This window comes from Sorex fumeus, unplaced genomic scaffold (assembly GCF_029834395.1).
Source record: "Sorex fumeus unplaced genomic scaffold, SorFum_2.1 ptg000044l, whole genome shotgun sequence".
Classification (NCBI taxonomy): Eukaryota; Metazoa; Chordata; class Mammalia; order Eulipotyphla; family Soricidae; genus Sorex; species Sorex fumeus.
In genome coordinates this window covers 27,656,712-27,670,044 of record NW_026606101.1, presented here as the reverse complement: position 1 = coordinate 27,670,044, position 13,333 = coordinate 27,656,712, and the positions used below count along the sequence as shown (strand labels likewise).

General features: G+C 41.2%; 1 protein-coding gene across 2 annotated transcripts in view; it reads right to left on the bottom strand.

Moving 5' to 3' along the window:
* The window catches only part of SNAP25 (synaptosome associated protein 25), a 94,159-nt gene extending 87,752 nt beyond the window's left edge, over window positions 1-6,407 (bottom strand). For both annotated transcript variants that reach the window (XM_056122129.1, XM_056122128.1), the window contains exon 1: window positions 6,239-6,407. The gene's annotated coding sequence lies outside the window, so the exon portion shown is untranslated. The remainder of the gene's footprint in view (window positions 1-6,238) is intronic.
* Window positions 6,408-13,333: the final 6,926 nt, after the last annotated feature.

The following is a 13,333-nucleotide window of genomic DNA, read 5'->3' as shown; positions in this document are numbered from 1 at the left end:
TCAAACACAGAGTGGGACCTCCAAGTTCCTCCTAAGCTCCCCTCAAAAGTTTCATCCTCTTTTTGTCTTTTGACCTTAAAGATTTCTTAATTTTTAAAAATTGGGGGGAAGTGGAGAGGGGCTCAGTGACACACCCAGCAATGCTCAGGACTTACTCCTAATTCTGTGCTCAGGGGTTACTCCTGCTGTTATTCAGGGGTGCCTCTGTGGTGCGAGGGATCAAACCAAGGTCAACCATGTGCCAGGGATGTGCCTTAATCCCTGCACTCTCTGACCCAAAGCTGTTTTTAAAGGTTTTTTTTCTGCAGATCCTTCAGATTTGGTTAGTTTTGAGCTGTTTACTGATAGGCAACTCAAGCTGAGTGGAAATTTCACTTTAAATATTTCAGAGCTCAGATTACATAAAAGCTTCTATTTTTTTTCTTACGGGGGGGGGGGACAAAGCACAGGAGAAGAAATGACAGCTTATTTCATCTTAAATCAGATATAGACAATCCAAAAGTATGGGTCAAGAATGGAATTTTTAAAAGCCAGTGAGGGTGTTAAAAAAACTATAAAACTGTAGCTCAGATTACATAAAGGCTTCTGTTTTTTTCTTAAGGGAAAGAAAAACAAAGCACAAGAGAGGAAATGACAGCTAATTTCACCTTAAGTCAGATATAGACAGTCCAAAAGTATGAGCCGAGAATGGAATTTTTAAAAACCAGTAAGGGTGTTAAGAGAATTATAAAAATGTTTAGATACAGGTTTTAAGACACAGTCGGTGCTGTTTAGCAATAAACCCAAATATAAGAAGGATGGGAGATCCCAAAGTAATTACCAGTCAGAACAGATCTTCGATGGAAAAGCAAGGATTTCTTAAACCTTACTAGCAAAACTGATGTTCAAACAATCATTAAGGGGAAAAAATGATTGTTGTGGATGTAATAAACCTTGTGATGCGTAAAGGAAGGCAGGTCAATTGCAGACGCAGCATTAAGACCATGTATGCTGAGACCATCAGGTCACTGGGCACAGAACCATTACCAGAAGCTTTTGGCACTAACTTCGTTGACTTCTGAATGGTGGAGCTATTGGAAAGTTGTGTTGCAGATTTATCAATTTGCATATCTACATGAATTCGTATGGCTATTAAAATTTAGAATTAATGAGTCACTTTTTTTTTAACTCTCAAGCCTGATTTTACTTTGGAAATCATTGTTTTGGGTATCAATCCTTCTGTCACCACTGGTTTACAGCATCCTAAGTGTTATGTAATGTAGATGAACTGATATAAAATCAGATTCATTTATAAGTCAAAAACTGCTTGAACTTTTAAATTAGATAAAGTGTTTGAGATCTTTGTCCACAAAGTTACATAGAAACACATAGCTATTTAATGTAAAAACAAGGTCTTAAAGTTTATCTTGTCTCAGTCCTCTTGTAAGAGTAATTAAAAATTATTTCTCTACTCAGCATGTCTTATTTCTTCAATGTTCTAACACATCTCTTCCCTCCTTTTGATATTTGAAAGACTCTGCACAGTTTAATAATGACCAGTCTGACCTCCTCCTAATGCATCATATGTCACTACCACCAAATTTCCCCAGGGGAGTCAGCTTGGAAATCAACACGTCATCCTAAGGATGCCTTTCCTGCCAGCATTTTAGTGAAGAACAGATGAGGAGAGTCCCTTGACACTTTAGAATGGAATTGAAATAGCAACAAGAACTACGTCTGTGACTGCCATTTATTCCACATAAAGCCATTGACTATTTCAGTTCAGCAGTTCTGTCAGTATTTTGAATTTTAAAACTCAGATAGAAGAATAGTAAACATGGGATTAGAAAGAAAATGGGTATGATTCAGACTTTAAGCTTTCTCTGAATTGGGGGGTAAATTAGCAAAACTCAGAGGGAAGAAATAAGATATAATGGCCTCCCTATCTCAGCTTTTCAAAATTTTACCATAATATACTTTTCTCTTTCAGTTTGAGCCAGTTTGGACTAGGTATATTTGTCAAGTTGAAACAGGTACAACATACACACACACACACACACACACACAGGCGCGCGCGCGCGCATGCACGTGAGCGCGCACACACACCCCTTTGGCATCATTTTCTAACCATCTAGTTGTTGTGTATGTTTATTATTCAAATATACCTCCTGTACCACCCATAACCAATTTCTTACCTGTTTTCAATCTCTCTGATGGTATCTGCTAACTTGAATATTTTTAATTTGTCAATAATGGAAAATTGAAACCTATAGCTAATTGGACAGGGATCAAAGAACCTGTGCATATCCTGATAAGTAAGTTTAAGAGATTCCTGAGGACTGATTCCCTATCCCAATTAAAAAACTATCCTTTTTGATACCAACTTGTTCACCTCAGTTTCTGGAAGGAAGCAAATTGAACCCACTCTTGTCAACAGCAATTTCCAAATATTAACAAAGCCTGATTACTTTGTTATTCCAACTTCTGCCCATAAATTATTTTTTAGAGGGTAAAGTACCAAAGAAACCTTTATCTCAGTATTCAAAGCTTTCCGCAGAACTCTTCAACTCACTGTTCCAGACTATTCCCTGACACACTTCCCATTGCACCCAAGTGAATGGGTATTTTTAAAGTTTGCTGATCATAACTTAACAGTGTTCTGCTGATCTGCTGTAATCTGCTATGTAAATGTACATAGCAGACCTCTCTTATTTCTCTTCAACCTCCAAAGCCAGCTCAAGTTTTGTCTCCTTTCTCAGATACCTTTACCCAACTGCTTATTTGTCCTTAGAACTTGCATTTCTTATATTTACACATATCTCACATACATATGTATACATATCTGCTGCAAAGTAATTATGTATTACAACATGAATTTTCTTCTACTCTCTTATTACATTTTCATTTTTGCACTATTTACTAATTTTTTTTCTTATTGTTTTAATAAATATTACTATATATTAATAATATTTACCATGTAAACTTAAAAGCCCTGTAATCAGACTTTTTGTCCTTTATGGGGTTCATTTATATATATCATTTATATATCTGCTCATATATATCATTTATATACCTGCTCACTGATCATTATCTTCTTATCAGACTGGTCTCTGCTGATAAAGAATGACATTGCAGAAACATACCTAGCACTGAATCTAAGAACACCAATCCTTATGTTACAGAATTGTAAGGAAATTCCATTATGTAAAAATCATTTATTTATATTTAATTATATAAACCAGATTTATCTATTTTTATTCTTCATATCTCCTCGATCTTGTTCTTAAATTCTTACTCATTTCTACTAATTTTCAAAACATACATGTTTTTATGAAGACTGGTTTCTAAAGGAAAAGCTGGCACTAGAAATATCTACCGTCTGGTTGATAACCATCACTCTGGGGTAAACAAGTTTAGAAAATTTTTTAGACAAACTAATTAAGGGGCAGTTTGTGTCTGTATAGTTCTGCATGTGCAGTTCTGCGTGTTTAACAAAATTATGAATCCTGGGAATATTTTACCATGGAGAAGTTAAGAAGATTATAGATTGTTTTGTATTTGGAATGCCGACATGATCATGCAAAAATGCCAGTGAACAAACAAGCAGGTACATCAGAAGGTCTACGTGAATATTGATTGGCGCATCCTTATGTCCATCTGCTCTTTCCTTTTCATTCTGTGTTACCCTGAATTTTTTAATTTCTCTTAAAGAGGGAAAAAAAGAGATTTAAATAAGAAATCTCCTTATTTTTTTCCTTTAAGTTTATCAATTATGTATGCTTCAATTATGTTTTTAATTTCTTAGTAGGCTTTTCTAGTATTAGCTTATACTTGGACACATCCATCACCATTTCCTCCCTGATCTGTGCCCTTCGCCGGCTTTACTGCAGTCCTTTACCACTGATCCCCAACACCCTCACCCTCACCAGTCTACCACTAGCAAACAAACCCAGCAATAATTACTAATGCCCAAGTGCGTAATTCTGGCAGCTTTTAGGCTTTTCTTTTGACGCAACTACAACTACGCAGAGAGCTGTCTGGACATGCAGCATGAAGTCAAAGCATAGCTGAGACTCTTACCCATCTTTTCTCCCCTTCTTTCATCATTAAGACACGCTTGTTTATTTCATCTGCAGTTACAGTATTTTCTGTGCAGTTATTTACTCTTGAATATATTTCTACTCCAATCATTTTACATCCAGAAACAATAACAAATTAATAGATACTCATATGGAAATGCATAGTCATCCATAAGAATGAAAAACGTATGGAAATAAATAGTTGGGAATAAAAGTACCTTATCTATGTCAACAGGGAATTTTTACAGAAATGCTTGGAGTTATGATGAACTGAATACAATTCAAGATCTTATTTTGAGGTTTTCCTGGGGAATCATGCTAGCATTTCTTTATTGCGTTGTGTATATTCTTACATATGACGCTGTTACTTTTATTTAAGCACATGGAACCACTCAATTTTGCTCCTGGGTATTTTATACCAACTTAATATGGATTTAAAAAGCTTGAAATGCATTTCTGTGATAATTTTTGTTCACTCAGGGGCTCTCAGCTCAGAGTAGAAAATGGTTAAAGTACTTATCACTGCCTCGGCAAAATCCCGCAGTGCCGTAATAGAAATTGCAGTAGATCTCTAAGTCAGAGTTCAGTTTCAGTCTAATATCAGTCGTTTCATCTGCATTACCCTGAAGGACACAGTTGGATGCTCCTGAGGAAAAACTAGTCTTAATGTTGTCAAAATCAGAGATGATCAGTCGTAGATAAACAATGTCCATAGGAGATACTTCCACTCACTCTGAAACCATGGTTGAAAAGGTTAAATCTATACACTTGAGGACCTGTCATATTTTGGGGATGTATTTTGATGGTCCTATGCCTGTGTTCACATCTAAATTACAAAAGTGGGGAGAAGGAAAAATCAGAGGGATTCATTCTTAAAGTTCATTCTGCTCACTTTATCTACCTCCTCCCCCAATTGTAATCAAATAGAATTATATTTGTGGAGCTGTATACCTCCTAAGACAGATCATTTTGGTTCGCGTTTTCATGTATAAATCATTTATTCTTACTCAAGATCTGTAGATAGAATTAACCAGAGTTGAAAAACAAAATAAAGCCCTTGATATCCAAATAGAGGGCATATGTACTGTGTGTGTGTGTGTGTGTTCCCTACCTAAAACAGAGAAAGAACAGAACCTAAATTAGGGAGAGAACAATTTTTTGCAAGTAGACTTTTTTTGTGCGTGTGAGCTCTGCAGTAGGTGAGATGGAGGCAGGTACATGCCTGCCTGCAAAGGAGTCTCTCTAGGCAGGATCGTTTATTTATTTTATTTATTTATTTTAGCCTGCTCCGTGAACTCTATTGGGGAGGGAGTTGTGTCCGTGAGACCTGGCTCTAAGAGAGACAATCTGGTCTCCAGCCCTGAAACATGAAGCCATCTCTGCCGCGGGGAGCTGCGGCTCGAGGTCGGAGCGCTGTCCGCGGTGCTGAAAGGTCGCGGGCTCCCGGCGCCGCACCTCAGTTTGCTGTCCAGGGTGCTGAGCGCGGACTCCGCAGTCCCGGAGGCGAGCCCACCCCCGCCAGCTCCCCGCAGAGCTTTCCCACCCAGCACGACCCGCCCGCCTCCTGCCAACCTGCAGTTGACGTGGAGCAGGCGGCATAAATCAAGTCCATGGGGGTATGGAGGCTGTTTTCACTGCAGCCCAGCTTGCCCGAGGTGGGAAGTACCCTCTCCTCTCGCCTTGCTGGCGCCCACACACTGCCTTTCCCCTTAATACTTCTCTGGTTCACAGCGCCCTGACAACAGCAGCCAGCATTAATAGGGCGAGCAACACAGGGCTGGTCTACAAACAGAAACAAACAAATAAACAAACAAAACACCAGTAGCCCAGACGTCGCTGGAAACTGCATGACAAAATGGAAGAGTCCCACGACTGTTTCAGAAGAGTAAGTTATTATTCGGTTCCTCTCTTCCCCCGTGTCTCACTCTCGCCCCATCTGCAGTGGCCCCATTCCTCCTCTCCCCCAAAGAGCTCGCCTCTAAATTACTTTCTCAAGCCCCCGGCGCGGGGGGTGGGGGGAGAGTCGAAGCAGACGCACGCACACACGGATTACCGCACCCTGCATGCACAAATACTTGCATTTGCCCAGGCTCACTGAGTCTGCCCCCCAACTGTGGTCCCCTGCGGCTTGGCAGCCTTGCAGAGGCTGAGCCAACTACCTGAGGAGGGGGGCTCCTTACCTTGACTTCAGCCAGAGGGTGTCGTCTGCCCAGCCCCTGCAGGTTGCAAGTGGGGAGCCGCCGCCGCCGCCGCCGCCGCCGAGCCGGGAGAGCAGGAGAGACAGCGCCTGACCTCCCCGCGGTTTCGTCTTCAATGCAACGTGAGCTCTGCCCTCATCAAAGATGGCCGTGCCTTTGACGTCAGCAGCTTTTAATAGCCTCGGCCTGGAGGGGCGGAGGAAGTGCGTTGGGGGGAGGGCGGGGGGCGGAGGGCGGGCGGAGGCCCCGGGGCGGCTGGGGAGGAGCCGCGAGGTGCGGCGCGCTCGGCTCTGCTCCCCGCCCGCTTTAATACTGCAAACCTTTGTATTTCCGTCTTTTTTGCAACCCCCCCCACCACCACCACCACCCCACCGTGTCCGTTTGCACAGCCGATCTGGGGCACACTCAGGGATCAGGGACCTGGGCCTTGACATGCACGTGTCGTGGGTGTCTGCCTGTGCCCCTCCGTGGAGAAGGGGGGTGTCTGGGGGGCCGCTGGGAGTGCATCCCTGCGTCTGCGTGTGTGTAATTTTCCCTTCTGACTTGGCCCTGGGATTGAGTCATGGGCACCAGGCAGAGGAGGAGGAGGAGGAGGAGGAGGAGAAGGCGCGCGGGGGGGGGGTGGGGGGAGGGTCGATTTCAGCTGTAATTTTTCAGTCTTCCTCCAACCAGGGTCCGAGGGGGGCATTCCAGTCCACCCTCCCCGGCTCCCTATATAGACAGGCGACGTGGGTTGTTATTTTTGATGAGTGATTTCCTTTTGCTCGGAGCCGCTCGGAGTGCGCTCCAATGTGGTCAGTTGGTGACTGAGCCTCGCCGACGTTATTGGAAAGTACGTCAGAGCAATTATCGCCGAGGGCTAGAGGAAAAAGGGCCGGGGAAGGGAGGACGGCGAGGGCAGTTAGCCCCGCGGGCGTGGGTTGGCCTTGAAGCTGCACTTCCCGGCTCTGAAGCGCACTGTCCTTTGCAAACGTTGATGACGCTGTGGGCCGCTGCGTTTGCGAGCAGCCCCCGAGGGCTGAGGCTGGTTTCTTAGGAGTCGTCCTCAGAGACTCCTGCAGGCCTTTTAGAACCCTCCAGACTTCCTGGGAGGGGGAGGACAGGCCTGGGGGCGTTCGGGGAATCTCGGGGACCTGGGAAGCCGCCAAATTCTGAGGGTTCTTTGCGTGCGCAAACACTGGGGGCTTAAACTCAGGCTAGCTGAGTGGGAGCCGCTGATGCTGAAAAAGAAAAAAGTGGACTTGTAGTGAGAAATTAAAAATAATCCGAAGAAATCAATAGTCTTAACTGTCCTTTGTTGTGTGCATTGGGCGTCGGGAAGGGGGAAGGGGTGGGGGTGGGGTTGCGTTTGTGCAAAGGGAACGGCGGTGGCAGCCTCGGGGATGATTCACAGGTGTTGGGGAGGCTGTCTCGGGGCTCCCCGCGGGGAGGGCGGGCTGGGGAGCGCGTGGGAGGTGGGGGACCTCGCTGAGGAACTGTTTGTACTTTTCCGGGAAGGATGCGATTAGACGTCGTGCCTCTCATGTTAAAACTTGATGGCCTCTTTTGGGTGATGGAAAATCCTTTAGAAGAAACCGTTTAGAGATGGACCTGTAAAACACAACAACAACAACAAAAACAAACAAAAAACGTACTAACTTCCCCAAACTCCCTCCAACCCCAGGACCTCGCTGTCTTTCGGCCACCCCTCCCTTCTTTTCCCCAGTCCTTACCACTCCCCGCTTCTTTCCATTATCTCTCTTCCTCCCGCCCGCCCTCCGTCTCCGTCCCTCCCTCCCTTCCTCTCCTTTCACTTTTTCTCTGGTTTTCCTCATTCTCCCTCTTCCATTCCCTCTCCTCCTCCTCCTCCTCCTCCTCCTCCTCCTCCTCCTCCTCCTCCTCCTCCTCCTCCTCCTCCTCCTCCTCCTCCTCCTCCTCCTCCTCCTCCTCCTTTTTTTCCCTTTCCCCTCGGTCTCCTATTAATTGTAGTTATTGGACAGTGGAAGGGAGGAGAAAGGGGAGGTGGAGAGAGAGAGAGAGAGAGAGAGAGAGAGAGAGAGAGAGAGAGAGAGAGAGAAGAAAAGCAACAAAGAGGTCTAAAGGGATATATAATAGCTAACAGAATGGGATACAGGTTGCCTTTAACTAAAAAAAAAGTTGAAGTCAATGTTTCTTAAAACTCCCTAAACTGTTTTAAAATATCAGTGGTTTCAATAATAATAAATAGTATTTAGATTTGTTTTAAATTAAGACTGGATCCTTAAAACAAGGCGCCTTGTTAAAATTGTTTGCTTATTCATTTAACATTTAAGATTCTGCTACATTAAAGAAAATGAAAATCTACATGGTCCTAGCGTTAATTGTCAGTAAAACTACTGATTGTGGTGTTTACTTTCTATATAAAGCAAGCTGAAATACAAAATTATTTGTAATCAACCCCTCTCCCCCCCCCCCCCCCCCACCATTCCACCACCACCACAGCACACATGCACCACCACCACCCAAGGAAGCAATGTGTTTTTAGCTAGTGGGAATTGGGAGGGGATGTAGAAGTGGGGAGAAAAATCTGTATGGTCTTCAGACTGAGAATCATTCAGACAGAAAGTTGTGTGAAGACGTGGAGGAGGTGGGGGATTTTCCAGATTTGAAAAAAAAATCATGATAGTTTAAAAAAAGCCAAAGAAGCAGTAAGTGATGCTAGCTTATTCTCAGGGGAAAAAGCTGAGTGACAGTCACAGAGTAGGGCTGGCGTGATATTTTGAATTCCTACTGCTGATGCACCACCCTGACATCTTTTAAAAATACACTAAGGGGAGAGAGACTACTTTGAAGCATCACAGAAAAATAGTACAAATCCTGCAAAATTATCTCTTGGTGGCAATATTTTCCATTCTCCTATATTTCTGTTGAAATGATGCTGTTTTAGTGGCTCTTTATCTTGCTCTATGGAAGGTATAAGAACCTAAGTAAAGAAACACATTGACTCTATATGTCTAATATGGGTAACCAGGCAGATTTGCCAAATATATTTTTAATATGATAATAAAATTAGCTGCAGGTGATTTTTCTTAGTGTTCACTGGGAAAAAAATCCATTGTCATCTTTATCAGTAGGGAACCAGATTTTTGTTGGGGTGGGAGCAGAGTGTTGCTTCTACTGACCTAAAGGACAGAGAAGGAAAATGATGGAAATTTTGCTCTGAAATGATTCAGCTGCCTCTTAGTAATTTCTACAAAGAACGAACATGTAGAGTAACTAATGCTTAGGAATTCATTTGATGAGTAATGACAAAATTACCTGCTCTGCTGGATGGATATTTACACTATGCTAATTCAGTCTCTGAAAGCTTTTTCTGGTACACCATGCCCCAAAGTGTTCTGGTTTGCAATAGCATCAGATCTGGGGCATTTGTTTCGCTTGTATTTCTGAGTTAAGGCACAAGATTTATGATTTATGATTTACTTAGTAATCAGTTTCTTAAAGAAATACATTTTTATAAAACTTATGATTTCCTAAAATCAATTTCACGAGTTTAAAACCAGCCATGCTCAGAACTTTCATCTCCAGCCTCCTCCTATGAGATGTCCTTAGATCCTTATGACAATACTTCAGAGCACTAGCATGGTACAAGAGCATACAATTCAACAAATCATTTATTTTAATTACTTGGTTTCCATTCCATATGACTGTCTTGCCACTTTCTCTCTGCATGGTCTTTCAGCCTTTACACCAGCTCCAACCCCATTTACAAATAGTGAGTTAAAATAACTTTTCAAAAGCTGAAATGCTCTAGTTATACACTTCCTAGGTGGTCTTGCTTCCCCAAAGCCTCTGAAGTAGGGACATAACTGGTAAGAAGAAAAAAAGAGATCTAGAAATACTGGTTTCTATTTCTGGCTTGTCATGTTAAGAAAAAAGAAGAATCTGCACCCATGATTTTAAATAACACTTTTTCTTTATTAATAATAGCTTTATAGGGTTGAAGGAAAAGAGAGCTGACAGAGGCTAGGTGCTCTCCGTTCCAGTTCCATAATGCATCAAAATTATAGACTTTATTTTTATACATGAATGCATTTTAAGATTTTTCTTATCACTGAGACATGTCTGTGGTCAAAGAAAGAGGAAAAACCCAGATAATCAGGAGCAGAAGAAAGGAGAAAATAGTAGTAGAAATTAGTAAGCTTTAAAAGGTTATCCGAAATAGACTTTTCCTTCAATACTTTAAGAATCTTGTAAGTTCTGTTACTTTTCTATGCCTCAATTATTTCATAGGTGAAACGATGATAAGTATATCCAACTCATATGGAAGTTATAAAACACTTAGAATTATATCCAACTCTGTGAAGTACCTATTAAATGAAATAAATCTATATCAATTTAAGTAATAGCACACTATAATTTAAATACATATTCATTCATTTACTCAGCATCTGATACCTGACATATGTTTGGCACTGAAGTATTTTGAGATTTAGCTAAAACAGAGAATGGAATTTGAGTATTTAGAAAGTTAAATATGGGTCAGAGCAATGTTATAGTGGGTAGAGTGCTTGCGTCGCATGCAGCAGACCAGGGTTCGATTCCAGGCACCACATAAGATCCCCCTGAGCACTGCAGGGCGTTCCAAAAAAAAAAAACTAATTAGATGAAGGGCACAACTTGTAAGTGGTACTGTTTGAATTGAACCCAGGGTTTATGCCCAAACTCACTCTAATCGCTCTTCAACACATTGGATTTACCCTCTCCGTATTAGTCAGCGTTTTACAGAAAAACAAAATCAGTAAAATGTGTGTATATTTAGTAGATATACACAAGTACTATAAAGAATGGCTCATATGTTTATGAAGGCTGACAATTCCCAAGTCCCAAGATCTGCAGGGTGGGTTAGCAAGTTAGAGACCAAGAGGGCCAATGATGCAGTTCCAGTAAATATCAGCAGACTGGCAAACCAGGAAGAACTGTTGTTTCAGTCTGAGTCAGAAAGTGGGTAAATCTCAATATTCTAGTGTAAAAGGTAGTCAGGAAAGAGGAATTTTTGAAATCCAAAAGCAAAAGGATAGGAGGAATCAGGTTATTGATTTTTGGGTGTGTTTTTTTTCCCTTATATAGGTCTTTTGCTGATTAAATGATGCCTATTAATTTGAAAGAACTTTGTCTACTGATTTAAATGTTAGATTCATCCAGGGATACCCTCACTAAAACACCCAAAACAACATTTGACCAAATATCTGGGAACCCCATAGTCCAGTTGACATATAAATTTAACCATCATACCTTTTCTTCCCCATAGTTTGCTTCTCTACCTCAACATTTTGGTGGTTGGTGTGTGGCTTTTCATTGGCACCTTCAAGTTTCTAATTATCAGTAGATTGAGTCTACAGATCACTAATCACACGGTTTTGTTTGGGGTAATTCAAAAAGGATCTAAGTGGGCAAGATAATTGCCTTCAGTAAACAGAAGTCACACATTCAAAGGAAAAGAGTGCCGTGTACAATCATGGAGGGAGGGCAGAGATTAATACTGAACAAGGAACATAAATTAGAACTGGGTCAGATATGCACTCAAAAAATACTTGAGCATTAACCAGAGGGCACAACAGAATAGCAGTGTTAAACACTGGTTTTCAAGGGATAATATGATATCTTAAATAAGAATTTCAAGGGTCAGGAGCTCTGCAATAAGAACCAGCTTCAGATGGGTGCAGGTGAAAAACTAAGGATAGAGCTAGGGATGGAACAAGGATATCTGGAACAACACTACCAGGGTTGGTTGTGAAAGGCAAAGCAATTTTGCCAGCTAATTAACATCAGGCTGCACAACACATAAACTATAGCTCAGTAGATTGCATGAATGAACCTCTGGTCAGATATGATGGTTGCTTATTTTTCTTCTGACAGCCCCTTATCTTCACCTAATAGTCTGTACTACTCATTTATTTTCTTAAAATACTCATTCAAGATCCATCACCTCTGCTTCCTTCCCTTTTTTGTTCAATTCTTTTTTTTCCATCACAGATGGATTGAGGAGGAAAAGTTGTGGTGCACAGCAGGTTAAACTGGACATTTCCCTGAATACCACATGAGCCCTCTGGGAGCTCCATATGTGCATGGAAAATGTCCTGACTCTCCACTATGGGAACTTCTATATTCTAATCTGGAAAAGAAATAGAATAAATCATTTATATACTCCTATATAAATTGTAAAGCAACATCAAACATGTTGTCATTTTATACTAATAATTATACAAGGTAAATATAAAAGTAGTTATTATTTAAATTCCCAATTAATTCAGAATTCTTACTGATTTGTCATACTTATGTACTGACCACATGAAGTGGTCATGAAGTACATGAAGATAGCCAATGTCTTGTTCCTTCCTTCATATGTTGTCTTTAAAAGTTATGATCCATGTCCTTTATTTTAACCATCATCTTATGGTTCTTGTTTTGCATAACTGTCTATTCTCCTTGGAAAAGATTTTAAGAGCATCTATATGGAAGATAAAAATGATTGCTTACAAAGAAATTGTATCACATCAACATGAGATGTCTTATTAGTAAATATACATGGTAGGAGTCAATAAAACATGTTTTCAAAAGTTGAAAAAAAAGGTAAATTTTTCACCTCGTCTACACCAATCCAAAACATTTATAAAGAATAAAGGGGTTTGGAGAGATAGTACAGTGGGTAGGGCATTTGTCTTGCACGCAGGTGACCCAAGTTGAGTGCCCAGAATCCCAGATGGTAACCTGAGGAATAATTCCTGAGTGTAAAGCCAGGAGTGACCCTTAAGCTAAGCATCTATAGGTGTGGTCCTCCAAAAATAAATAAAAATTTAAAAACAAGTCTTTTAAAAAATAATAAAGAGGAAAAGAGGTCAAGTAAATAAATGTCTAAGCATAGACTTGGGAGTTTATTTCTTTTATTTATTTATTTATTTATTATTGAATCACTGTGGGAAAGGTTACAAAGCTTTCAGGTTTAGGTCTCAGTCATGCAAATATCAAACACATTTCCCTTTACCAATACTTATTTTTTACCATGAAGAACCCCAATAAAACCCCACCCCCCACCCCTCCCAGTCCCTGTGAGGCAGA